The following is a 27,755-nucleotide window of genomic DNA, read 5'->3' on the forward strand; positions in this document are numbered from 1 at the left end:
AAAGTATAATAATAAATGGGAGGTATTGGTCCTATTTTAGACAGAATATATAAGCTCGTAAACCATACGTTAAGGGTCCCCACGCTTATGAGTCCCTAACTACATCAAAAAAAGCTCACCAAAGGACATATTCTCACCATCTCACATCTTTGACTGTAGTAAGATTTGTGGCAATGTACACAGATGGCACGCCATTGGTCAGACATTCCTGATTCATTAAAAGGCATGCGCTTTTTATGAATCAGGTGCTTCTGACTCCATCATGCCCCTGTGCTGGACAACCTTATAGGCCAAAACATTGATGTTTAGTTCTAAGTGACTGGTTTGGTGCTTAATTTTTGAGCTGCGAAATCTGTGAGCACACTCCCACCCTGATTAAAATGATGGGGCTTGAGCTCAGAACTTACCGACCAAAACTTTGTCGTCGACGAGACTGGCTGATTGACTGGTGGTTCGATAGCTTACAAAGACAGGGTGCGGAAAAAATTGCATACTGGCCTACTGTAAGATTTCCCTGCTGCAGTCTGAGGAAAGAAGATACTGCAGAGGTGACACAGCCTGGCTAAGCAAAAACCTTACAGAATGCCTCTAGGAAACTTTTGAGATTACAAGATCCCCTCTCGTAAGGGGTTGAGACACGCAAGGGCCTCTTCTCTCAGGTGGTGCATAATGAATGCCACCTTGGCCTGGTCCAAGGGAAATTAATGATCCAGAAGTTCAAAGAGCAGCGTGGACTGGTTGAGGAACCAACGGCTTGCTTGGAGTCATTATCAAACAGCAGAGGAGTAGACAATTGGGGTTTAGAGCTAGTAAAAGGCTTTCTCCCCCTTAATCAGGTGCCTGAACAATGTGTCCTGTCAGAAGTCTGCACATTTGCTAGTTGTTAGGTCCCCTTTACTGCTACCTGCCTTGAATACATTTATCAGTGTTCTTGACTCTGTTCTAGTCCAGTGTGTCCACACCTGAGTTCATTCCAGTCCTGTGTTCTTGTACCCAAGTCCCTGAGTCCTGCCAGTACCTGCAGCCCAGTCTGTACCAACCATCCTTTCAGTAATTGCCATTCAATATTTCCTAGCCATCCTTTCATTACCTGCTGTCCATTTTGCCCCAGCCATCTTTCCTGTACCTGCATTTGAACCTGCTTGGTTGACCCTTGGGTACAGCTGCCGCAGTATCGCGGACTGACCTGTAGTGGTACCTGGTGGCTAACGTCCAGCACAAACCTAACCTCACCATCAGAGGCTCTATTGAAGATGAGGTAGTCATTTAGTAGTCATGCCCCTCCAAAACATAAGCCTGGACCTGTGGCATAGTGGGTCCAAACCTACCAGCATGACAGTTTGCACAGGCCATGGAACCCACTGTCTCCAGATCACCTACACTTTCGGCATTGTACCAGGAGATAACCTACCAACGGGAACAGCAGAAATAGATTCTGACATTTCTGCAGTCCGTCAACACTTATTTGAACACTTTGGCGCTAGCTGCCTCATCTGCATCACTCCAGCCTGCAGCTCCAGCATAGCAGGTTAATCCTACTCAGGAGTACCCAAAAGGTATCCCAGGGGGACCAAATAAGGTTAAATTTCACTTTGATTCTTTTATATAGGTCATATATGGACGCAGGAGAGGCTGACTTTTGATGAGAAGCTATCAAATAATGTGCAGCTCTGAAAATGTGTAATAGAATTTTATTAGTCCTGTTAGATAAATTCTGTGGAAAGATATTAAGGTTTTCTACTACTAATGTCCTTTTTAAGTAAAAAAGATTGAGGTTCTAGGGATAAGCCCAAAGCAAAGACTTGTTTAACCACAGTTTTAACTTTTGTCCAGATTGATCTTCTGAAGGAGCAGTCCCAAAAAAGATGGAAGATACATTCCCTCAATGAAGCACATCTCTAACACAAAGTAGATATGGATTTAACTTATGTAAAAACTTATGAGTGTCATACCAAAAATGGAGGCTCTTATATTGGTTTTCCTTATAGGTGATGAAGGATGCTGAAATGGCTGCTCTTGATCAAACAAACTTCCAGTCAGCATCACTTAGGGTTTCACCCAAATATCTTTCCCATCTGAGAATGTATGGGTGTCGAATCAGGTTACATAGTTACATAGTTACATAGTTACTAAGGTTGAAAAAAGACCTAGGTCCATCTAGTTCAACCTTCCTCCACCAGTTCTACATTTGGTCACTAAGTCATTTATAACCAACAATGTTGTGTGTACTGAGGAAATCATCCAGCCCTTTTTTGAAAGCTGTTATAGTATCTGCCATTACTACCTCTTGTGGTAGGGCATTCCACAGTCTGACTGCTCTAACTGTAAAGAACCCTTTCCTATTTAGCTGTCGGAATCGCTTTTCTTCCACTCGCAGTGAGTGCCCCCTGGTCCTAAGTATTGTCTTCGGAAGAAATAAGTCATGTGCCAGTCCTTTATATTGACCACACATATATTTATACATATAAATGAGATCTCCTCTGAGATGTCTTTTTTCTAAGCTAAACATATCTAACTTTTTCAACCTGTCATCATATGGGAGGTCTTCCATTCCTTGTAATAATCTAGTTGCCTGCCTTTGAACTGACTCTAACTTCTGAATGTCCTTTTTAAAATGTGGAGCCCAAAACTGGATCCCATATTCCAGATGTGGCCTTACAATTGATTTATAGAGGGGTAATAATACATTGGGATCGCGGGATCTAATCTCTCTTTTTATACACCCTAAAATCTTGTTTGCTTTATCAGCTGCTGCCTGACATTGAGTGCTGCTGCTCGGTTTATTTGTAATGAGAATACCCAAGTCCTTCTCCTGTTCTGTAGTCCCAAGTTTACTTCCATTTAATGTGTACGCAGCTATAGGATTACTCCGTCCTAGGTGCATTACTTTACATTTATCAACATTAAATCTCATTTGCCAAGTATCTGCCCATTCTGACATCTTATCCAGATCTTTTTGTAATATTATACTATCAAGGTCAGGTTGTCTATCAGGATTTTGTTAAGATATTATAGACATCAGAGATTAACCCGTTTGTTCAAGAACTGTTTCTACATTGTATTTCAAATGGTGTTGGAGCAGAAATCTGTAAACTTTGAAATAAGGTTTAGGCAAAATGTCTCTTAATGTAGTAGAGTAATGGGAGCATATGAACAGATAATTTGGCTTTAGTCTCATCCATGAGGGTGTATAGTTCTTGCATAATAGGTATGTCTGCAAAGTTAAACTGACTGGTGTGAGTCCATATCCCCCATATTGAGGAAGCCAAACTTTCAGGGAAATTTGGGTGAAATAGGAAGGAAGTGGGCAGTTTGTGAATTATAACTTTTTTTTAGAGCAAGTTCTCCATATGGTTCATTGGGCCCAGGAGTTCATTTGAGGAAGGATTATAAAAAACATTCCAAATTAGAGAGTTTGGGTGAGCCAGGGCAAACCAAAGTTTTACAATTTCCATCCATTTGGCATAGGCACGTTTAGCTGTTCAGACTGGTATTCTACATAGATGGATTACCTACTGGATAAAAAGAGGAACCCCAAGACCTCCCATATTTTTACCTTTTAATAAAATTGACTTCATCAAGCTTCAGAATATATACAATTTTGGGTTTATTTTTAGCCATTCTAGTTTAATCTGCTGCGTGTAAAGCTGATTGACCACCTCCACAGCAGTCTGCTTTAATATGGAGCCATATTGGAGCAGCAGACAGGATACATCAACAGAGATCTAGTCTGATCTGCCATTTAGGATCCTGTGAAAGCTTTAATAAGGTCAATTATTATCACTGAATGCTAAGAATAACTTTGAGATATGGGGGAACGGAAATTAAATGGGCACACACCCCAGCTTTATGATATAGAAAGGGATAGTTACTAAGTGTTTTCTTTTAAATTTAATCTTTTTTGAGAGTAGAGATTTGGTGGCCATTCAATGTTAAGACTAGAGCCATGCTTCCAGATGGTTCTACACTCAATGATGTCCTATTTATAGTACTCTAAAGTGACAGCTTTTGACTTTAAATATTTACTGAGCGCTTCTTCACCCAAATCCTTTTCAATCCTAGACTGCTTGAAGCCCCTGAATAGTGCAGCCATGTCTGTTTTGTTGTAGGTGTTGATGAAGACAGTCGCTGTTTGAAGCTTCCTGCGTACGTACAGTGCTTTACTGATGTCTTTGGTGACCACTCCAAAAGCCAAACTGAACTTCAGTTCATTTGCCCTGTTCAAGATCCCATCTACATCGCTTTCTGTGAATTTCGGGATGATCATACTGGCACCGAATGACTTTATCGATGAACATGTGAACTGCTACTTTGGCGAATATGGTAGGTTTGAAGAAAAAGCCTGGTCTTAGGACCAGATTCCCACCATGCACCAGGCCTACTCCTTCACACAAGTTTGTCAATAAGCAATTAGTTTTTCCAGATGAATCTTATGGTTCTAGGGCCCATGGTCCGTGGATCTGGCCAGAGGCTCCCAATCTTTATCTTTTTTTAACTTGTCCACCACTCTCTTCACAAACTCTGCATGAATTGATTCCTCCAGAAACAGCCACCCAGCAGCAATGCAGTTCTCACCTTTATTAAAGAACACCTATCCCCATCCGTACTGTTTTTCATAGAAAACAGTCTTTACAGATGATCAGACATGATTTTCCAACCAGCTGCAAAGAAACTTTCTTTACTTTACTCACTGCACAATGTTTTATTATGTGCTTTCCTATGGGTGTGAACAGTGTAAATCCTATTTTTCTGACATTGGGATGATCAGAAAGGTGTTGCCCAATAAGAGTTCCACAGACTCTGATGTGCTCTCTGTTGGTGATGGTCAAATTACAATTTGGTCAGGCTTAATTAATTGGGATGGTTGAGCCCTGAATTTTGCCACATGAACTGGTCAATCTATGGATTTATTGGTGGCCAGCTGTTCCTGAAGTTCCTTCATGAGATTGGCAGACCTGTAAATCAAGCAACCTCTGTCCCTTGGATTCATTTAGCAGCAGCTACAGCCTTATTGATGTCCGACTCCTGGGCCAGAGACACTTTGCAAATGATGATTTCATGGGGTTAATCGTCTGATGGTTGTCCTGCCTTCAGTGCCTGTAAAATGTCTGTTGATAAAAAGTGAAAGTGAATGAGGATCTTCATGTTTTTAACATTCTTCTCTATGTAATCTATGAGTTTTTGTCCTTCACGTCTTTACCTCTCAGCCTCCTGACAAACATCTGCATACACTCCTCAAACTTGGTGGCCATGCAGACATCTTCATTCTGCAGCTGCTCCTCCACCAGCCTGTCAACATGCACAGATGCCACTTTAGCCTTGAAGAAAACAGTGGAGTCTTCTATCTGGGGAACATTGGTGAGGATCTTCTTTCAGGAACCATGTATTTCATCCACTATTGCTTGTTCATTTGTGGACAGTTCTAAGGATGCTTTGTCTAATGAATTAAAGTAATGAGACGCCGCAATCATGTTTTTGTCCTCAAACTGACAGCTCTACATCCTCAGAGTTTTCCCATCATTCCCAAAAAGCACCAGACCTTTCTTAGTCACCAAAGCAGGCTTTGATGCCCCAGGAATGTCTAAAGGTTCTCTATCAGGGCTCAGTCTTTTGGAGGTAACAAATTAACCAATAAAGATCAATTTACTTCTATTGAGCTCAGTTCATGCTCTGATCACCTTATCATTCCCTTTGATGACATTGTATATCGCTCCTGCTGGCTGATCCCAATAAATTATAGCAATTTCCATCTTTTGTATTGAGTCATATGTGGCGCCTTCAGTGGGTTTGTGGTATCCTCGGAGCAGAGCTTTGTGCGATCAGATGCACAGCCTCCACCATGCCTTTAACGCCTTTAGGAAAGAGCAATCTGTCGTATATAGAATTGACATGTGTCATGTGAAGGGAACTCACACTTTTTCTGCAGTAGAATATCACCCGTGTCCAGCCAAGAATATTGCAAAGCCACCTATCTTATCTCCTTGCATCAGTGTTTAATGGATGGTGGAGGTCCCCCATATCAAGGCAGGACAGACGGATGGTAGATGATAGACTCATGCTTGGAAGTATCAATGACTTCCATGCAGATGAACAGAGAGCAGAAGGGAAGATCATTCAGCTCGGCCTCCACTGATTTGCATTATTCCACCGCCTCCAGCAGAGTCTGACACTTCACTTGCCAGCCTGGGAATTTAAAACAGAAACGCCATGTTTCTCTGATTCTACTCCTAGTGGATCTGGCTTGCCAGCTGCTTTATCAAGAATTATGAAAACTCCCAACACTTGGTGTCACACTTTCACTAGCTCCTTATACACGTCTTTCCCATACTGGCTCTGTCCAATCACTGCAAAAAAGCAAAAGTAAAACAAAAGCTTGTGGGGTGGGTCAGGTCTCAGTGTCAAGTAATTGTTTCCTCTTTTAGTAACTTCCACAAGCTCTTCTTAGCCGATTTTTAACCATATCAAAGTTCTGCTCAAGGTTGATATCATTTATGGCCAAATAGCCACTCAGAGGAATTAAAAAAATCAGATAAAGAATTACAAACCACCTTATACAATGACCTCACTGCTTCACCACCGTGCGGAGCTGCCACACCACCACCATGCGGAGCTGCCGCCCCACCACCGTGCGTAGCTGCCACCCAACCACCGTGCAGAGCTGCCGCCCCACCACCCCACCTACTGTCTCCTCCCCAAAATCCCTTAGACTGTAAGCCCGCAAGGGCAGGGCCCTCTCCCCTCTGTACCAGTTTGTCTACTGTAACTTGTATATGTGTTCTGTATGTAACCCCTTCTCATGTACAGCACCATGGAATCAATGATGCTCTATAAATAAATAATAATAATAATAATAAAATAGAATAAGCTCACCAATAAGTTCTCAGTGAACTCATTCTGCAGACAGCAATGTGTAAGGAAATAAGAAAGCAAAAAAGGAAGCAAAAAATATATATATATTGAGCATAACATACATGAAATAAGCGATATAAATAGCCTAGGGACCAGTCCCTGTGTTGCGACCAAGTCCTTCCACCTGTAGATTATATGGGGAACAAGGCCACGGAAGGTTAACTCCCGTGGACTCTAGGACCCCTTCTGTCTGTGCCCAGGCCGAGCTGCACCAGCTCCAGGCCGCAGGTCTTCACTCCTCCACTGCTCCTCACTCTCTGACTACACACTCCACACTATGTTCCCACTTTTACTATTGTTTTCCCACTCCTAAGACTCCACCCCCCCAGCCTGGCTTCTGGTATAATCACGCCCTTGCCATGTCTGATGAGGTGTTTCTGAGCCTGGGTGTTGTGCTTTTGTGTGAACTGGTGATGACCTCCTCCTTACTCAGAATGGAATACCACACCTCTGGATGAGGTGCAGTACCTCTGTGGCAACTGAAGCCTCAGGGGTGCCACAGAGACACATACAAACAACACATAGGCAGGCAGAAGGCCCAAGGCTGAGCCAAAGACCCTACCCACAGTCTCATTCCACAGTCCTGCCCCAATGTAAGTCATTTCACCCAGACTTCAAATGTGGATGAAAGAACAACCAGGATGCGGAATTCTTCTCTAAAGCACCTGTTGAATCTTTATAACAGTGCCATCATGACTATGCCTTTACTTTAACATGCTAAATTATGCTGATAGGTTCTCTTTCAACTTAATCCACTAACCAGTCTTGAAGGCATATGTTACCTAAAAACACTTTTAAAGGAAACATGTCCCTTGAGTCATGCTGCCTAAACCACAGGTAGCATTAATCAATGCCTGGCAGCATATTTGCAGCTAGGTATATTTTTTTGTAATGCCAGAACAAGATCCAGCTGGGGCCATAGCCAGAGACGAGACTACTCCATCTTTTCATAGCACAATTCCAGGTGATTTGCAAGACATTTGGTATGGGAGAAGGGCACTGTAGCTTTTTATTTTTCCCCTTTCAACTTTTATATAGGCTACTGGCCTTCACTGCTTCGGCACCTTGGTTGTTTCTTCACAATAGATAATGAGTGTAGGACCATGCTGAAATCAGAGAGACAAGGAATATATTGTCACAGTGGAACTGTGTCTGAGTCAAATTTATCAATCAAAACAAAAGTCAAAGAGGATTTATGTAGTCCAAGGGTCATAGAATGTGATAGGGGTGGACATACCTTTGATGCAACCTGTGCAGCTATACAAGGGCCCAGATAGTTAGGAAAGCAGGAGAAATTATGATGAACTATTGGACTACAAAGTGCTGATATATTGTTTGCACAGGGGTCGTCTTCTGACTGTGTCTACTACTGGAATAGGGGTTTACTTACTGATCACGACGGCCTTCAAAAATCCCAAAACTTAGGTTCTGGAACTAAGAAACCTGGCTTATATGATCCCTGATGTGAATCGAGTGGAAGTATGCATGCTCACCTTCTTGTTATCTTTAGGATTGCTGAAGAAAGCTCAGCACAGCTAAGCTAGAGTTACAGGTCAGTGGTCAAAGTCAGTTATCAGGGTGAGACATTTGACTCATCAATCTGATGTTGATGATATGGATACTGTAAATTTATCCGCTGGCTGTTGGTTCTTGATTGGTCTTCAAATAGCCTCTAGGGATTGACCAGGCAATCAGATCATCTGATTGGCCCAGAAGAGGTTCACCGATGCTGGTTGCCCAGTTTATACATCAAGACCATAACTGCTAATGAAGCAGTGGCAATGCCTGTCAGACCCAATATGTGCTATATTGGAAGTAGGTGAGTTTATAATAGGGCCATTGTATTATAGTAGGTGCGAAAAAAATGATTACATTGATGGTCACAAATATTTACGTTCATTAATAGGCACAAAAAAAATCATAGACTAAATAACAGACATATCCCCAATTAAGAAAAAAAACAAACTATGAAAGCATGAAAGGGGTAAAAAAAATTACACAGCCTATAACAGGGGTCTCAAACACGCGGCCCGCGGGCCGCATGCGGCCCCTCAGGGTAGTTCGTGTGGCCCCTACGTGCGGCCCCCAGGCCCGTGCCCCTGTTCACTATCGCAGCAGCAGCTGCAGGGGCTGCAGCCACTGTCTGCACTTTATGTCAGATGAATGTGTTGCTGCCGCTGCGCTCTCGCTCCGGCAATACAATCATCTCACATAAATCACTGACAGTGACACTGCACCTGCTGCGATAGTGACCAGGGGCACGGGCCTGGGGGCCGCACGAAGCAGAGATGAGGCAGCGGAGGGGGCGCAGGACAGGTGAGAAGAAAGGTTTGTGTGTGTGTGTGTAAGAGTGTGTGCGTGTAAGAGTGTGTGTGTGTGTGTGTGTGTGTGTGTGTGTGTGTGTGTGTGTTGGACGTTAACCCCTTACCGACCTATGATGTACTGGGTACGTTATGGCTCCCTGGTACTTAAGGACCCATGACATACCCCGTACGTCATGGCGAAATCGCAGCCCCGGTGGCTGTGATGGCTGCAAATACCTTAGATTCGGGGAGGAGGGGACCTCAGGAGGGGTGGTGTCTCCTCTCCGGACCTACGGAGGCTGTGATTGGCTGAGCGGCGTTCGTCAGCCAATCACAGCAACTAATGTTTCAGCCATTGAAAATCGCTGAAACATTGAAATCCAGCCAAGATGAGGGCAGCTGTAGCCCTGATCATTGGCTGGAGCTGGGTGACCTGTGTTTCACCTGCCCCCAGCTCTGATTGGAGAGATCGGCCTTGTGACAGATCTCTTCAATCACTGTGGATCTGGGACCGGAGACCGCCCCCTCAGCTTCACTCCGGCATCTGTGGAAGGTGAGGGGAGCTGCTGACCCATTATACATACAGGATGGGGACAAACTGCGCACATTACTATGAGATGGGGATAAGGCTGGGGACATTACTATAGGATTGGGACATTACAAGGATGGGCACAATACCATTGGATGGGGACATTTTTACTATAGTATGGGGACATTAGGATAGGGACTAGGATGGGCACATTACTATAGGAAAGGGACTAGGATGGGCACATTACTAAAGGATAGGGACTAGGATGGGCACATGACTATAGGATGGGGACAAGGCTGGGGACATTACTATAGGATGGGGACAAGGTGGGCACAGTACTATAGGATGGGGACTATGATGGGCACAGTACTATAGGATGGGGACATTACTACAGGATCGGGACAAGGTGGGCACATTACTGTAGGATAGGGACATTACTACAAGGGGACAAGGATGGGAAACATTACTATAGAATAGGGATAATGCTGGGGACATTACTATAGGGTGGGGACAAGGTTGGCACATTACTAAAGGATGGGCACATTACTATAGAATAGGGACAGTACTATAGGATGGGGACATTGCTACAAGGGGACAAGGATGGGGAACATTACTATAAGATGGGTGACAGTACTATAGGATGGGGACAAGGATGAACACATTACTATAGGATGGGGACAAGGATGAACACATTACTATAACATGGGGACAAGGATGAACACATTACTGCAAAATGGGGACAAGGATGGGGAACATTACTTTAGGATGGGGACAAGGATGAGCACATTACTGTGGGTTGGGGACTAAGATGGGGCACATAACTACAAGGGGACAAGGATGGGCACATTACTGTGGGATGGGGCACAATACTACAAGGGGACAAGGATGGGCATGTTACAACAATATGGGGAACATTACTAAAAGATGTTGGTCAAAATTTCTATATAGTGCTAATTGTAAGACTATTAGTTACAAGAAAGGGATAAAATGTAAAAAAAAAAAAAAAAAAAAAAAGGTTTATATTTAAACAAAGAACGTGCACGTTTGCTATAATGAACAAGTGAAAATGTTGAAAATCAGCGATCCCAAGGTGTGTAAAAAAAAAAAATGTCACTTTGTCCTGCAAAGAATGCGGCCCCCCAAATTAGCGGCCCCCCAAATTATTTTTTTTCCTCTGTGCGGCCCATACATCCAGCCGAGTTTGAGACCCCTGGCCTATAACAAGGTGCAAATGTTTTAATATTCATGACTGCATTAGGTTCCAGGTCTCATTGTATAATAAACAACCATTATAGGAGATATTATATATACAGTACATATCCTGGACAGACGTAATCCAAGAAATCACATTCAAAATTCATGTTTTAAAGAAATTATATTACATGATGACATGATAACACCTAGTGTGACCCTTCTATCACAAATAACATCTCAACATTTCGCAGTCTTCATCAGGAGCCTTGATTAGCTCTTTAGTGTAAATGCCGTTTTACACGCTGCGATATCGCTATCGATATAGCTAGCGTGCGTACCCGCCCCCATCGGTTGTGCGTCATGGTCAAATCGCTGCCCGTGGTGCACAGCTGCACAACATCGCTCCAACCCGTCCCACATACTTACCTGCCTAGCGACGTTGCTGTTGCCGGTGAACCGCCTCCTTTCTAAGGGGGCGGTTCGTTCGGCGTCACAGCGACGTCACTATGCGGGCGCCCAATAGAAGCGAGGGGCGGAGATGAGCGGGACGAACATCCCGCCCACCTCCTTCCTTCCTTCCTCATTGCGGGCGGCCGCAGGTAAGGTGAGGTTCCTCGTTCCTGCGGTGTCACACACAGCGATGTGTGCTGTCGCAGGAACGGCGAACAACATCGTACCTGCAGCAGCAACGATATTTGGGAATGGAGGAGCGTGTCAAAGAGCAACGATAAGGTGAGTATTTTTGTTCGTTAGTGGTCGCTCGTACTTTTCACACGCAACGACATCGCTAACGAGGCCAGATGTGCGTCACGAATTCCGTGACCCCAACGACATCGCTTTAGCGATGTCGCTGCTTGTAAAGCGGCCTTTAGTCATGCATTTGTGAAATATTTAAACACATTTCACCTGTTTACATGGTGATATGTATACAGTACATATGAGTGCTCAGTGTTCTGTAAAGCTCAACTAGTATTCAGTTCTAAATATCCTGTATATATTTAATGCTAGGCATGCCAACAGTTCTATATTTAATTGCTAAACACTTTGTTAAAATGATAAAGAAAGTAATAGGAGCACTAGAGGTCACAGCGGTTAACATCACATTCCACGTGGACAGCTGTCACCTCTTTTAGCGGACCCTCATTCCTTCAGCTCGAGGATCTTGTAACAGACCTTACCATGGACTGGACACTGCTTTGATTACATAAGTCAGTTCCATATTTGATAGTTATAAGTGCATGAAATATTTACCGAGAATAAATGCAAAGGTGAAGTATCTGCTTTCTGAAACCTCCTATCTACTTAGTGTAATAAAATCTAATATTTAAAGGGCATGACTTCCCCTTCATTTCAGATTTCATTAATCACATTTTCTTCCTTTGCATGAAAGAAACCATTCATGTATGTCATATTGTTCATCATTTATAAGCTAATGTTTCCTTTTCCAATTGATACAGGTGGGAGAATTCTGACATCAAGATACAGGAAAAAGGAGAGATAGACAGATAGATAGATAGAGATAGATAGATAGATAGAGGGATAGATACATAGATAGATAAATAGATAGATAGATAGATAGATAAATAGATAGATAGAGGGATAGATAGATAGATAGATAGAGGGATAGATAGATAGATAGATAGATAGATAGATAGATAGATAGATAGATAAATAGATAGATAGAGGGATAGATAGATAGATAGATAGATGGATAGATAGAGATAGATAGATAGATAGATAGATAGAGGGATAGATACATAGATAGATAAATAGATAGATAGATAGATAGATAGATAAATAGATAGATAGATAGATAGAGGGATAGATAGATAGATAGATAGATAGATAGATAGATAGATAGATAGAGGGATAGATAGATAGATAAATAGATAGATAGATAAATAGATAGATAGATAGAGGGATAGATAGATAGATAGATAGATAGATAGATAGATAGATAGATAAATAGATAGATAGATAGATAGAGGGATAGATAGATAGATAGAGGGATAGATAGATAGATAGATAGATAGATAAATAGATAGATAGATAGAGGGATAGATAGAGAGATAGATAGATAGATAGAGGGATAGATAGATAGATAGATAAATAGATAGATAGATAGATAGAGGGATAGATAGATAGATAGATAGAGGGATAGAGGGATAGATAGATAGATAGATAGATAGAGGGATAGATAGATAGATAGATAGAGGGATAGATAGATAAATAGATAGATAGATAGATAGATAGAGGGATAGATAGATAGATAGATAGATAGATAGATAGATAGAGAGATAGATAGATAGATAGATAGAGGGATAGATAGATAGATAGATAGAGGGATAGATAGATAAATAGATAGATAGATAGAGGGATATATAGATAGATAGATAGAGGGATAGATAGATAGATAGATAGATAGATAGATAGATAGATAGATAGATAGAGGGATAGAGGGATAGATAGATAGATAGATGGATAGATAGAGGGATAGATAGATGGATAGAGGGATAGATATATGGATAGATAGATAGATAGATAGATAGATAGAGGGATAGATAGATAGATAGATTGAGGGATAGATAGATAGATAGATAGATAGATCCTTATCTGCAGATAGATAGATATTACATGCACATTGTATCTCTTTATTACACAAAAGATAAACTACTTATCTGTGTAGGAAAAAGATTAATATAGTTGAATCAATCACACTGCCAAAAAGAACACATAGATGCACAAGGTTTACTCACGTATCTTGTATGACATTTAGAAAGGCCATCAAGATTTCAGCTATTTATTCTTGATTCTTAACATATTTTTGAAACTGTGCACTTCTCAAGGCAGCAAGTGATTCAGGTTAATTCAACTATGTTGTCAATATACAACCAGATTAAGCAAATGGGATTGGACAACACTTTTTCTTAGGCCTAATTCACATGTCCATACTTAAAAGGAATCTGTCAAGTGGAAAAATGCTATTCACTTGCAGGTATGGGGTTCATCTGCAGGTTAGTAGCTTTTCCAAACCTGCCCGGCGCCTTCACATTAAATCTAGCTGCCGGAAGTAAAAGAACTTTAATCCTCCTGGCAGCATTCCGGTTTCACTCATGAAGGCAGCCCTAGTATGGATTTAGTCTCTGCTCTATGTAATGAGAGTGGCGGCTGTAACCGCGACCCCCTGCACTGACTGACAGACGCTCAGCATTAGAGGAAGCTGTCAGTCAGTGCGGAGGGCGTGGGTACAGCTGCCGCTCTCTATACATAGAGCAGAGTCTGAACCTATGCTGGCGCCGCCTCCAAGACTGAAATTGTATTGCTGCCGTGAGGATTGAAGTTCATTTTCTCCTGGCAGCGGGGTTTAATGTCCAGGGGCTGGGTAGGTTCATGATGCTTTTAACCTGCAGATTAACCCCATATCTGCAGATTAATAACATTTTTCCATGTGACAGGTTACCTTTAAACAAGAATGTAAAAAATGGTACTGTGGTCATCAGTGATTTGCATCAGTATGTCATCCGTGTGTCCGTTTTTACCATCAGCATCTTCAGTGTTTTTCATAGTTGGATCAATAAATAAATAAATTACAAAGCTTCTCCTATACTTTTCAATGTTAAACACATACAGTATACTGATTGCATGCGTGTGCCGTACTGCTTTTCATGGACTTGCATTGACAATTCTCAACCTTGCTGCCAGAAAAAAATGGACATGTCTCCACGTGTTTTGCGTGGATACACAGTCTGAGTAAAAACGTGGATATGTGAATAGCACCTGTCACGCTCCCCGTGTCCCAGCACCACTCCTTACCCACTGATCCACTCCACATGTCCACCGGTCATGGCTGCCGCTCCCGCTCGTGCTCTCCTGTGTCCTGCTCCTGGTCTTATGAGTCTGACTCTGAGTCCTAGCCACATGGTTCTGTATAGGACCAGGCCGCGCCCACTCTCCTAGTCTTATAGGCCCAGCACACCTGCAGCAGGAAATGACATGAGGCTGTGCTGGGTATATAAGACTGGCCTTTCCATGTGGGCGGGGCCTGATCAACGTGTCCTTAAGCTTGTCTTTAGAGCTAGGTGCTCAGGTCCCCTTGTTCTGTGTCCTGTTACTGTTTGTCTTTTGCTACCGGGTACCTGTGCCTGGTTCCTGTATTGTCCTAAAGAACTCCGTGACCCTGGTGACCTGGTTATACCCGTCCCGGCCACGCCAGTGCTCCGGCTGCCGTGTACCCTGCCCCCCGGTGGGGTACTCGGTCCAGTGGATTCACCTCCTGGGCCCATCAGTCCTCCCGGCCCTGACAGATTGATCAGGCCATGGATCCCGCTGGAGCACAAACATCTGAGCTGGCCGAACTACGCCAGGAACTGGTGCAACAGCGTGACACCTTACACCGCATTCTGAAGTTCCTGACGTCTGTGGACCACCGGTTGTACACGTTACAGACTGCCGCCTCGTCTCAGTCCACGCAGCAATCTGTGTCTGGATCTGAACCTGTTGTCTCCACAGCCTCGCAACTTCGCCTCGCTGCTCCGCCTCGGTATGCCGGGGACCCCAAGAACTGCCGGGGGTTTTTGAACCAGTGCTCGCTGCACTTCAAATTACTCCCGCACCTCTTCGCTTCCGACCAAGCCAAGATAGCCTTTGTGATGTCCCACCTAGAAGGCGAGGCATTGGCCTGGATAAATCCGTTGTGGGAGAACGAGGATCCGGTGACGACCGACATCCGGGAATTCCTTCAGGCTTTTCGAAGTACCTTTGATGAACCGGGACGCACTACTGCGGTTACCTCCTCGCTCCTCCGGCTACGCCAAGGAACCCTGACGGTGGGCCAGTACGCCATCCAGTTTCGCACGCTTGCCTCCGAGCTAGGCTGGAACAACGAGGCATTGACGGCAGCCTTTTGGGAGGGCCTGTCAGGCCGCATTAAGGACGAGTTAGCCGGTCGTGATGTTCCCCGTACCTTGGATGCTTTGGTATCACTAGCCACCCGGATTGATCTCCATTTTCAGGAACGGTCCAAGGAGGTATCCCGGGAAAAGCGACCAGTCCGTCACGCCTTTGTCCCGCAGAGGTCTACCGTTCCCCCGCCACTGCCGTTCTGCGATTCCACTCCTGAACCAATGCAAATCGACCGACTGAGTCAAGCTGAACAACGCAGAGCAGAGCGACTTGCCCGGGGCCTTTGTTTCTATTGTGGAAGCGGTACACATCTGCTTCGTTCTTGCCCGGAGAGACCAGGTAGACCCCAAGTCCAAGGGATGGTGGGAACCGCCACTCTTGGTACCGGAATCCCTTCAGTCCCGGTTACACAGACTGTCCAGGTCACGACCGAGAAGACCCAGTTCACGGCAGAGGCTCACATTGATTCGGGAGCAGCGGGTAATTTCATCCTACAAGCTACCGTGGACCGTTATCGGATACCGGTCACCCCGCTTGCAAAACCCCTCTGGTTCACCTCCGTGGACGGAAAACCACTATACGAACCTGTCCGGTACACCACCGAACCCGTGAGACTCTGTATTGGTGCCCTGCACACTGAGACTATTGCATTATACGTCATCCCGAGAATGACTCCTGTGCTCCTGCTGGGTCTGCCCTGGTTACAACTCCATGACCCTGACATCAGTTGGCGCTCTGGCGCAATCTCTCGCTGGAGTCCCTTGTGCCATGATAACTGTCTACAGCCCGTTCCTCAGCCCCTGGCACCTGACCCTATCATGTCACAAGAAGAGGAGAATATGACGCAGTCCAGCGTTGTACCACAGCTCCTGGCACTTGTGCCTGTGGTGCCACCAGAACCAGAAGCGACGACGCACTCCAGCGTTGTTCCACCGTCCCTGACGATTGAGACTCTAATGCCACCGGCTACCGGGGATGAGTCACTGTCCTGTGCCCGGTCCGAGACGCCCGGGCCGGTCGTCCACGATGCCAGTCCTGTTTCTGACGGTCCTCCTCTTCCCGTTGCCCCCGTTGCCACTGCTGGGAGATCGGCTAAGCGCCGTGCGGCTAAGAAGGCGGTACGGGGTCAGCGGTCCTTCCCCGCCTTTGCGTTGGGTCCCGGTCCGGTGTCTCGATCCGGGGTGCCCCTGGGGTTCTGTGCTCGGAGGGGGGGGGCTTAAAGGGGGGGGTATGTCATGCTCCCCGTGTCCCAGCACCACTCCTTACCCACTGATCCACTCCACATGTCCACCGGTCATGGCTGCCGCTCCCGCTCGTGCTCTCCTGTGTCCTGCTCCTGGTCTTATGAGTCTGACTCTGAGTCCTAGCCACATGGTTCTGTATAGGACCAGGCCGCGCCCACTCTCCTAGTCTTATAGGCCCAGCACACCTGCAGCAGGAAATGACATGAGGCTGTGCTGGGTATATAAGACTGGCCTTTCCATGTGGGCGGGGCCTGATCAACGTGTCCTTAAGCTTGTCTTTAGAGCTAGGTGCTCAGGTCCCCTTGTGCTGTGTCCTGTTACTGTTTGTCTTTTGCTACCGGGTACCTGTGCCTGGTTCCTGTATTGTCCTAAAGAACTCCGTGACCCTGGTGACCTGGTTATACCCGTCCCGGCCACGCCAGTGCTCCGGCTGCCGTGTACCCTGCCCCCCGGTGGGGTACTCGGTCCAGTGGATCCACCTCCTGGGCCCATCAGTCCTCCCGGCCCTGACAGCATCATAGATTATACTGGGTGCCGTATCTGGGGAAAAAATGAATACAACATGAATGTGTAACATGGACATGTGAGTGAGGCCATAGTGGTGATGGCTTAAAGAGGTTTTCCCGCAAACAATCTTCATTAAAGTTGATTTTAATCAATAGATCTTATAATAATAATAATTTATACAATTGGATGTTTTTAAAAAAATGTTCCTGTGCTGAGATAAACTTAGGTGTCCCTGTTGTGTGCTGTGTAATGGCTGTGTCTGACTCTACAGCAACATGGTGTGATTATTATTAATATTATTTTCATTATAGGATATATTAATTAAAATCAACTTTGTTTGTGGGAAAACCCCTTAAACTATGGCTCTACAGAAATATTTAAATCACCATGTAGAAGATTATACAAGTGAAATAATGAATTACAACACCCATATCCAACCAAAATAGGTATCTTATCTCGGACACTATATTACTTATGTTGCCTTAAAACTGATGGACGCCTTTAGGGAAATAGTTTTACTTAAAAACATGTATTTTTGTGGTTTTTAAAAAGGCATTTTTTAAGCCTTTATATATCATAGTATACAACAGATTGTGGAATGAGTTAACAATGAATCATCAGTGAGTTTACCTAGCAGCAGGGTCTTTAATCCCATTGGTGCCCTGCAATCACATCACAGGGCCGCCGATGGCGGCGGGGAATGGCACAATCCCTGACGATACATTTTAAATCTCCCTGTCAAAGTTTGACAACACGATCAAACTAGTTAACAGGAGGATACACCCTCGCCTGTTAGCTGCATGTCAGATGATCAGATCAGCCAACAACCACAAGGAATAATATGGGCTCGTATTAAGGTGACAGACATGATTAATGATGTATAGGTACATCATTGGTCGTGAAGGAGTTTAATGATATGCAAATGGTGAAAAAAAATGGAAAACATCTTGATTTATTCTTGAATTATTATGTATTGAATATGAATACAATCTGCACAGATACACACAGTTGCAAACCTTGGCATATTACCAGTAAAGTTATTATTGGTTGTTTAACCCTAGAACGCGCAAGTAATTCAATCTACCATAGAAAACAAATGACCTAGCAGGCCTGCGAGGCCCCAGGTATGTGTTCTAGGGTTAAGGAATTTTCAGTCATGATGAATACACTTGGGCACACAAATCAAGATCTGATGCTGGCAGCTCCCTTTGTAATTGGTGACCAATGATGTTCCAGATGTGCGTGATAAGAAACAAGCCTAATGACACAGGTCAAACAGGAGTACAAGGAACATTTGTCCTGGTGTTGTCGTGTTAATAATCATACCACTGGCTTTATGACCAAAGCACTGTATTGTCGAGCTATTAGTGTACCTGGAATAAGAACTAGACAGGGTCAGTTAGAGTACATTACGCCACTTCATATAATAATGTTGTTAGTAGGACCAATGTTACATTCCTTATTGAAGGCCACTTCATAGCATTGCCCACATGGTCCCCAGACCAATCTCCTTTTAAAATTGTATCCAAGAAAAGAGTGGGACTCATTGCTGAAGAAGAGACCTCCATTCCAGCCTCCACTTATGTGTTGCTCTGCATTGTGATAGCCCTTGGGAGTGGTGGATTGAGGTCAATGTGAGATTTTAGTAGACCTTTGTTAGGTCCCATTCAATTTCAATTGTCCATAGTTGAGAGCCCTGATGGGTTTGAGACGCATAAGATGCACTGTATATATTTACACATCTAACCAACCAATGGCTTTTTAATAGTATGAAATAAAGACTTGTTTTTTATATTTTGGATGAGTTGCTGGATCACCTTTTTTTTGTCCAAGATCAATTTCAATTGGAGTTCAGACTGAATTGATCAAGTGTCCCAGGAGGCGTTTTCAACATGAGAATCCAAGGACACATGTTGCTCATACTACTGTGAGAGGCTTGCATCTTCAAAATGTGCTAATTGCCTGCAGGGTGTCCAGACTTGCTTTCCAGTGAGCACATCTGGAATGTCAGGCAAAGGGAGCTGGCAGCAACGGATCTTGATGATTTGCTTGCTCAAGTGCATTTAGCGCACCAGAACATTACTGAGGCAACCATTAATAACCTTACTAATTGCAGTCAAGATGTGTAAGTGCAGGCATTTCTATATTCTTAATAATAAATAAATCCAAATGTTTTTAAACTTTTGTTTCAATTTTTTAATAATTTGCATATCATTATTGTGTCTATAAATTCTGTGATTTCCATCATTCCATGACTGTTCTTGAGAAGTGTAAATCGCGGTGGCTCAGTAGTTAGCACTGCGTTAGTCTTGCAGCGCTGGGGTCCTGGGTTCAAATCCCACCAAGGACACCATCTGCAAGGAGTTTGTATGTTCTCCCCGTGTTTGAGTGGGTTTCCTTCCAAAACCATACTGATATGGAACTTAGATTGTGAGCCCCAATGGGGACAGTGTTGCCAATGTATGTAAAGTGCTGTAGAATTAATAGCGCTATATAAATGAATAAATATTATTATCTACCATTGGAATTTTATGGTCATTTACGAAATGCTAGGTCTAATATTATTTTCATTTTTTTTTATATATATATTGCTACTGGCAAAGTTTTTATTCTCATACCAGATCAGAAACCAGAACTTAAGAAGTTTGCATTTCACAAAGCTGTGTACTTCTCCCTCCCCCATTTACTCTACTGAGCAAAATGCACAGAGCTGGTAACTGAAACCACTGTAAGCAAAATCATTTAACTAGCTAAGTAATATGGTTTCATTGATCAGGGCTGTGGTTGTGAATGAAAATTTAACACCAATGGTTTCTACCGGAACTATTTTTTTTTTTTGTTTAAACATTGGGTGCTAAATGACTGAAATATTACTCCACTGGAAAGCATTCAGCATAGGTCATAGCTGAAGGGCACTGAAAATGTGTGTATGCGAGGGGGGTGAAATCTTAATTACAGAAAAGCTGCAGTGACCAAAGTATAGTCTGCACACTATTCACTGTAATAATACACAAACACAGGAGCGAAAATCTAAAACAAAGTTATAGAACAAAGTACAGAAGAAAACCTAAAAAGATACAGAAAAACAAAGAAGACGATTGTACACTCGTCGGATTTCTTTAAGACATAAACCCAGACAGTCATTTTTCTTCTTTTTAACTCTATGGTGTTTGACAAAGCTGTCATGTGATATTAAACATGATCTCAAACCTGTGAACACGAACCTTTGCCCTTGCTTTCAAATCTGAAATGTAAATTTGGCTAGCTTACAAAATCCCTTCGACAGCCTGGGTCTGAAAGTTTGCACTCCAGTTTGAATTGAAATGGTACAATGCCGGGGTCAGCTTAACACAAAACACCAGGGCCACTAGACATAACACAGACTCTTTATTTCTAAATACCATTATAGTAGTTGGCAGGCCCATCCCCCTCGTCTCAAATCCACAACCAACTTTCATTTATACTCCCAAAGCTTTTCCTCCTTTATTTTGTTGATGTTTTATGATTCATTCCAATTCACAGTCTAAATTCTCCTTTAAAAAAGAAATATAGCAAAATAATGAACACGTCAATTCCTTGTAAAATTTTAATCAAATATATTTTTTAGCTGGTTTATATCATTTTAATATTATGTTTTGTTAAGGTTATTTATACACTTTTGGACATAAAGATTTATAGAATTTTTCATTCATATCCCTGAGTGTCAAAATTTTGCAGATTTTACAAAAACAAGAATTAATTTCATAAAATAGATCCTGGAATTAAATCTGGACTATTACTTTAAACAATAACCTTTTAAGTACATAGCCAATTATCGCTTTAAAAAAGGAGATTTTCAGCAACTATAGCTTTGGATTTCCCATTGACGTACCTTGTTTTAAGCTTGTCTTTTTGCGTTCCAAGTTATTAGATGTATGACATAATGTTGGAGTATATAGAATTAAGCACTTTTATTTTTATATATATATATATATATATATATATATATATATGTTTTTACATATATATATATATAAAAATATTTATATATATATATATTTATATATATATATATATATATATATATATATATATATATATATATATATATATATATATATATATATATACACACACACACATTTATATTTATATTTTTAGACAGTAGTTTATTTTCTTTTTTTTTACTCTGTTTATTGGTCATTACCAGTAATGCAGTTACTTTCATGTTATTTATTACGACAGATATTGCAAAAATGTAATTTATTAGTTTATTTTTATGCTTTTGCTTTTTATCACTGCATTAATTTTAAATGATAATGAATTTGAACACATGGGTATGCATATAGAAATAAAAATAATCTGGTAGGACATATGATAAACATTATTACATAGAGGAAGAAAAGGAGATGCTTTCTGGTTGACCATGCTGCTGCTGGAAAGGTAATTGTTCCGCGCTGTTTTGTAGTAGTTATTAATAGCTTTATTACGCGTTTCAAGTTCCTAATGAAGTCTTTATCAAAAAAAAGACTACATACAAGTTTTTTTAAAATAGTGGCTATTTATTCATCAATGCATTTCGGGAATACTCTTGCCTTCTTCAGGACAAAATTACATGTACTGGATCATAACACACATGGGATATACATATATAGATATGGGACGCACTTCCTTAATTGTTACAAAAGGCACGTGTTTAAACAGACATTGTCAGGTAATTGTTCTTTAAATGAAAAGAAAATGTTATATATATATTTTATATATATATATATATATATATATATATAAAAACAATTTTCAGAGCAGCACTTAAAAATAAATTGGGTGCAAATTCCTTCACAACAGCATCCTACCATTCCCTTCAACACTTCTGAAAAATCAGAAGGCAGCACTCTACTTCTCTTTCAAATAAAATCTTCTTTAATGGCCCATATCACAGGACGTTTCGGAAGGAAAAAGGTCAGCCTTTGACCGAAACATCCTGTGATATGGGCCATTAATGAAGATTTTATTTGAAAGAGAAGTGGAGTGCTGCCTTCTGATTTTTTGGAAGTATATATATATATATATATATATATATATATACTAGCTGTACTACCCGGCTTCGCCCGGGTTAATAACTGCTGTTAACAAAATAGAATGCATTCAAAACAAAAGAGTCTTTATATTTACCAAAGTATGAAAATACCCAAAAGACACCGTGGTACAAATGTATAAAACATTTTATTTATTATTAATGCATAGGGTATACATAACAATGATTTCAAGAAAAAACGGAATGAGTGAGTGAAAGAAAGGAGGGGAAGAACCCCACGTGACCCAGGATGGAAATCAGATCTCACATAGGACCTGCAGTAATGTTTATAATACTAAAAGGTACCCTCATGCAAGTGTAAGAGGATGCTAACACAATAAACCAAGGTCTACTGTCCAGCAAAACGGTAACCTCATGCGAGTGCAAAAGATGCCAACACAATAGGAACCAAGTCTACTGTCCAGCAAGGTAGAAGGGGCTTACCTAACAAGCAGATCGCCAATACGTCCTGATGTACACGTGGGGACCTGCGTCCCAACACGTGTTTCGTCTAGTGCTTCGTCGGGGGACGATAGATAAAAGTGCTTGGTGTGAGGTTTAAAAAGGGAACCTAATTGTCATAGTCACGCCTCTATACCCACGTGTCCAGGTGTGACTCACCGCTACGGACCGCACCGCGGCTCAATGTCGGCAGCGAAGAACCGGCGGAAGCAAGACTTCCGGTGACGTCACCAGTACTTCCGGTTCCTCGCTGCAGCGAGCGTTGCCACGGACGCGGACGCGAACCAAGAGGCGGGTATCACATCGGGGCTACGTCAGATGCACCTCCCATCCATGAGATGGCAAGTCCAGCTCCGTCAGTCCAGTTAAACGCGATGCAGCTTCAAAGTATACATATACCATAAATGCTTAGCTGTAGTTTACAACATTAAATGTCCGCTTATGGCGGTTTTGAAAATATGGAAGAAAAGGAAGGAATATAGAATGAAAAAGACATTTAAAGGACAGAAGAGCAGACGTCTGCAGGAGTATATAATATATAGACATAGATATAGGTATGCATATAACAATATCAACATAGACACAATCATAAACAATCCATGTCTATTTCCTCCATAACTCCGGAGCCTCCCAAACTCATTAATAAGACATGTAGGCCTCCATTCCTTCCAGACCAAGCTGAATCAGGAAAACTGATGACGGAATCTGGGGAGGGGGGGGGGGAGGAGAATCGAGAGGGGTGTTTTCTGACAAGAAGAAGGTCCTTATAAGCTAAACAAAAAATAAAAGACACACTGTTAAAAGAGTCATATTAGGGTAACCAAAGGCACACAGCATGAACATGACTATTATTATATACAAGAGGCAGCGCATAACTTTCAATTCTTTGTTACGTCTTCATGGTGGATAAGACCACCATAAAGACCCACCAATATTAAATAGACTAGAATCCATTCAGAAAAAATTCCTTTTTCCCAATAGGAGTCACTAAAGACACCATGTTTCAAAAAGGATTAAAACAATTAAAACAATGAAAATTGAAGAGTTATAAAAACGGGGCAAAAGAGAGCCGTTCATTAAGCCCGTGTGGTGCCTGAGTGCCCAAAACAAAAATCCAGCGGCACTCCACCTGTGCCAAACGTTTTTTGAGGTCACCCCCCCGAATTCCGAGATGTACCCTATCGATACCCCGGACCTGCAAGGATGTAGGGTCACACTTGTGAACCTCCCTGAAGTGTCTGGGTATCGTTTTTAGGGATTCGGGGTTGGTGACTTCTTTGGCCGCCAAAATGTCCCGCACGTGCTCCCTTGTGCGGATTCGGAGCTCACGGGAGGTCAATCCGACATATATCTTGTTACAGCCACACGTGGCGTAATAAATTACGCCAGATGTGCTGCAAGAGATATATGCACGAATGGAAAACTCCCTCTTTCCATCTGCTGAGCAAAAAGTCGTGGCCCGAATGATATTCTGGCAGCCACGACAGCTACCACACGGGTAGCAGCCAACGCGTTGGGGACCACATCCAAAGAGGGGGTTCCCTTGACGACATAGTGGCTATGCACCAATGCATCTCTGAGACTCCTACCCCTCCTTGCTGTCATCAAGGGGCGTTCCGGCAAATATCCCCGAAGGGAGGGCTCAGTTTGAAGAATGGCCCAATGTTTGTTTAATACGCCTCTAATTTGCTCCCACTGACGACAATAGGTGGAAATAAATCTCGCCACAGGGCTAGATGTTGACTTCAACGTTACATTCCCCGACAGGAGCTGATCCCGCTGGGAGTGTTTGGCACGCTGGTATCCCTTTTTGATGGATCTCCTACTATAGCCCCTATTCATGAACCTCTCCCTCATATCTCCTGATTCGGATTCAAAAACATCATCCGAAGAGCACAGTCTGCGTAATCGCAAAAACTGGCCAGTTGGAATTGCGTTCACAGTTGACCTGGGATGACCTGAGGTGGCATGGAGGAGGGAATTAACCGAGGTAGTTTTCCGAAAGATGGTAGTGGATACTGCCCCGTTAGATTCTACCGAGATTCGAACATCCAAAAATTCGATGGTCCTTGGTCCGACCTGATGGGTCAAATAGATGTTATAGCTGTTGGAGTTGAGTCGACGCACAAAGTCCTCCAGCTCAGAACCGGTTCCCCCCCAGACGACCAGAATGTCGTCAATATAACGCAGCCAGCACTGCGCATGGGAGCTCGCCGGCACGCCGTCCCCGAAAACCTCCCTCTCCCAAAAACCGAGAAAGAGGTTTGCGTAAGACGGCGCGCAGGCCGCCCCCATCGCAGTGCCGCGCCGCTGGAGGAAGAACCGGTCCCGAAACACAAAGAAGTTGTGCGTCAACACAAACTCCAACAACTCCATAATAAGATCGGACAAGGACCCATCGAGACTACTCGAATCTAAATAGAATTGCACGGCGGCAAGACCATCTCGGTGACGAATACTGGAATACAAGGCCTCAACATCCATCATTACCAATATAGCCTCCTCCTCCAAGATAAGACCCTCCAATCTCCTCAAGACGTCAGCAGTGTCTTTAACATGGGAGGGCAACGTCTCCACCAAGGGATGCAAATAGTGTTCAATGAATTTACATGTGACGTCACAAAGCCCTCCCATGCCAGAGACAATGGGACGCCCGGGAGGTGTCTTAGGGTTTTTATGAATCTTGGGGAGGAGGTAAAAGGTTGGAACCACAGGTGTTTTTACTAAGAGGCCTTCATAGATTTTTTTAGGAATAATCCCCTCCTCAAATGCCCTCAATAATATCATCTCCAGGTCATTGGTGAAACTGCGTACTGGGTTGTGGTGGAGAGGTTCATACGACTCACGATCCCTCAATTGACGCCATGCCTCCCTCTCATATAATTCCACTGGCCATATCACCACGTTTCCGCCTTTGTCAGCAGGTTTAATCACTACCCCGTCAAGCGATTCAATCTCCCGCAGCGCCACCTGTTGTTGTCTGGTGAGATTATTTTTACCCCCTCTCCGTGGGAGTTGCTGAATATCTCTTGACACCAACTCAAAAAAAATCTGAATCGAGGGGCATAATGACAAAGGCGGAAACGTGGTGGATCTTGGCATGGTATGGCGTGGAAAATTACCTGGTTGGTGGTGGGCAGACTCCTCCTCCAGCTCCTCAAGCGCAGCTATAGCCTCCTGTTCACGGATGGAAGTACTAGATTCTCCTGTAGCTTTCTTAGAGTGTAATTTGTGTAGTACCAGCTTCCGCAAAAACAGATGGAGGTCTTTGATCACTAAAAAGAGATTGAAGTTAGTTTGGGGCACAAAGGACAACCCCAACTTCAACACCTCAGTCTGCGTAGGGGTGAGGACATGTTTGGATAAATTAATTACCTCCATATGTCCATCACCTCCTTTCTTCTGAGCTAGAGGAGGAGCCATCCGTCCACCACCCACCGCCGAGGTCTGTTTATTGCGAGCGTTAGTTGCTCTTGTATTGGGTCTTACATTCCTGATATTCTCAGGTGCAATATCCTCCTCTAGTGAAGACATGGATGAGGCGGAGATTGACATAGATGAGGCCTGGTGTTTTTTCTTAGGGAAAGAAGTACCTCGCCAGCGGAAAACCTGGCCATTTTTGTAGTCTGTAACATCTCGTTGATATTTTTTCGTCTTGGTGTTCAGAATCTCTTTTTCCCATTTCCCATAGAATGAAAAAGACATTTAAAGGACTGAAGAGCAGACGTCTGCAGGAGTATATAATATATAGACATAGATATAGGTATGCATATAACAATATCAACATAGACACAATCATAAACAATCCATGTCTATTTCCTCCATAACTCCGGAGCCTCCCAAGCTCATTAATAAGACATGTAGGCCTCCATTCCTTCCAGACCAAGCTGAATCAGGAAAACTGATGACGGAATCTGGGGAGGGGGGGGGGAGGAGAATCGAGAGGGGTGTTTTCTGACAAGAAGAAGGTCCTTTTAAGCTAAACAAAAAATAAAAAATAAAAAATAATAAATAAAAAATAAAAGACACACTGTTAAAAGAGTCATATTAGGGTAACCAAAGGCACACAGCATGAACATGAATATTATTATATACAAGAGGCAGCGCATAACTTTCAATTCTTTGTTACGTCTTCATGGTGGATAAGACCACCATAAAGACCCACCAATATTAAAGTGGGAGGAGGCCGCGTCTAATTGCTCCAGGATTTTCATGCAGCTCTTGATCGAGCTGAATGAAAAATCCATTAGTGATCTGGAGAGTGAAATTGCGGACGCTCAGGCCAATCTAAACTCAGAATTCTCTAAATGGGAAAAAGAGATTCTGAACACCAAGACGAAAAAATATCAACGAGATGTTACAGACTACAAAAATGGCCAGGTTTTCCGCTGGCGAGGTACTTCTTTCCCTAAGAAAAAATACCAGGCCTCATCTATGTCAATCTCCGCCTCATCCATGTCTTCACTAGAGGAGGATATTGCACCTGAGAATATCAGGAATGTAAGACCCAATACAAGAGCAACTAACGCTCGCAATAAACAGACCTCGGCGGTGGGTGGTGGACGGATGGCTCCTCCTCTAGCTCAGAAGAAAGGAGGTGATGGACATATGGAGGTAATTAATTTATCCAAACATGTCCTCACCCCTACGCA

General features: G+C 43.0%; 1 pseudogene; it reads right to left on the minus strand.

Annotated features, from left to right (window-relative positions):
• Nucleotides 1-3,979: 3,979 nt before the first annotated feature.
• LOC142297180 (cytosolic 10-formyltetrahydrofolate dehydrogenase-like) lies at nucleotides 3,980-26,808 on the minus strand (annotated as a pseudogene).
• Nucleotides 26,809-27,755: the final 947 nt, after the last annotated feature.

The sequence above is a fragment of the Anomaloglossus baeobatrachus genome, chromosome 3 (genome assembly GCF_048569485.1).
Source record: "Anomaloglossus baeobatrachus isolate aAnoBae1 chromosome 3, aAnoBae1.hap1, whole genome shotgun sequence".
Lineage (NCBI taxonomy): Eukaryota > Metazoa > Chordata > Amphibia > Anura > Aromobatidae > Anomaloglossus > Anomaloglossus baeobatrachus.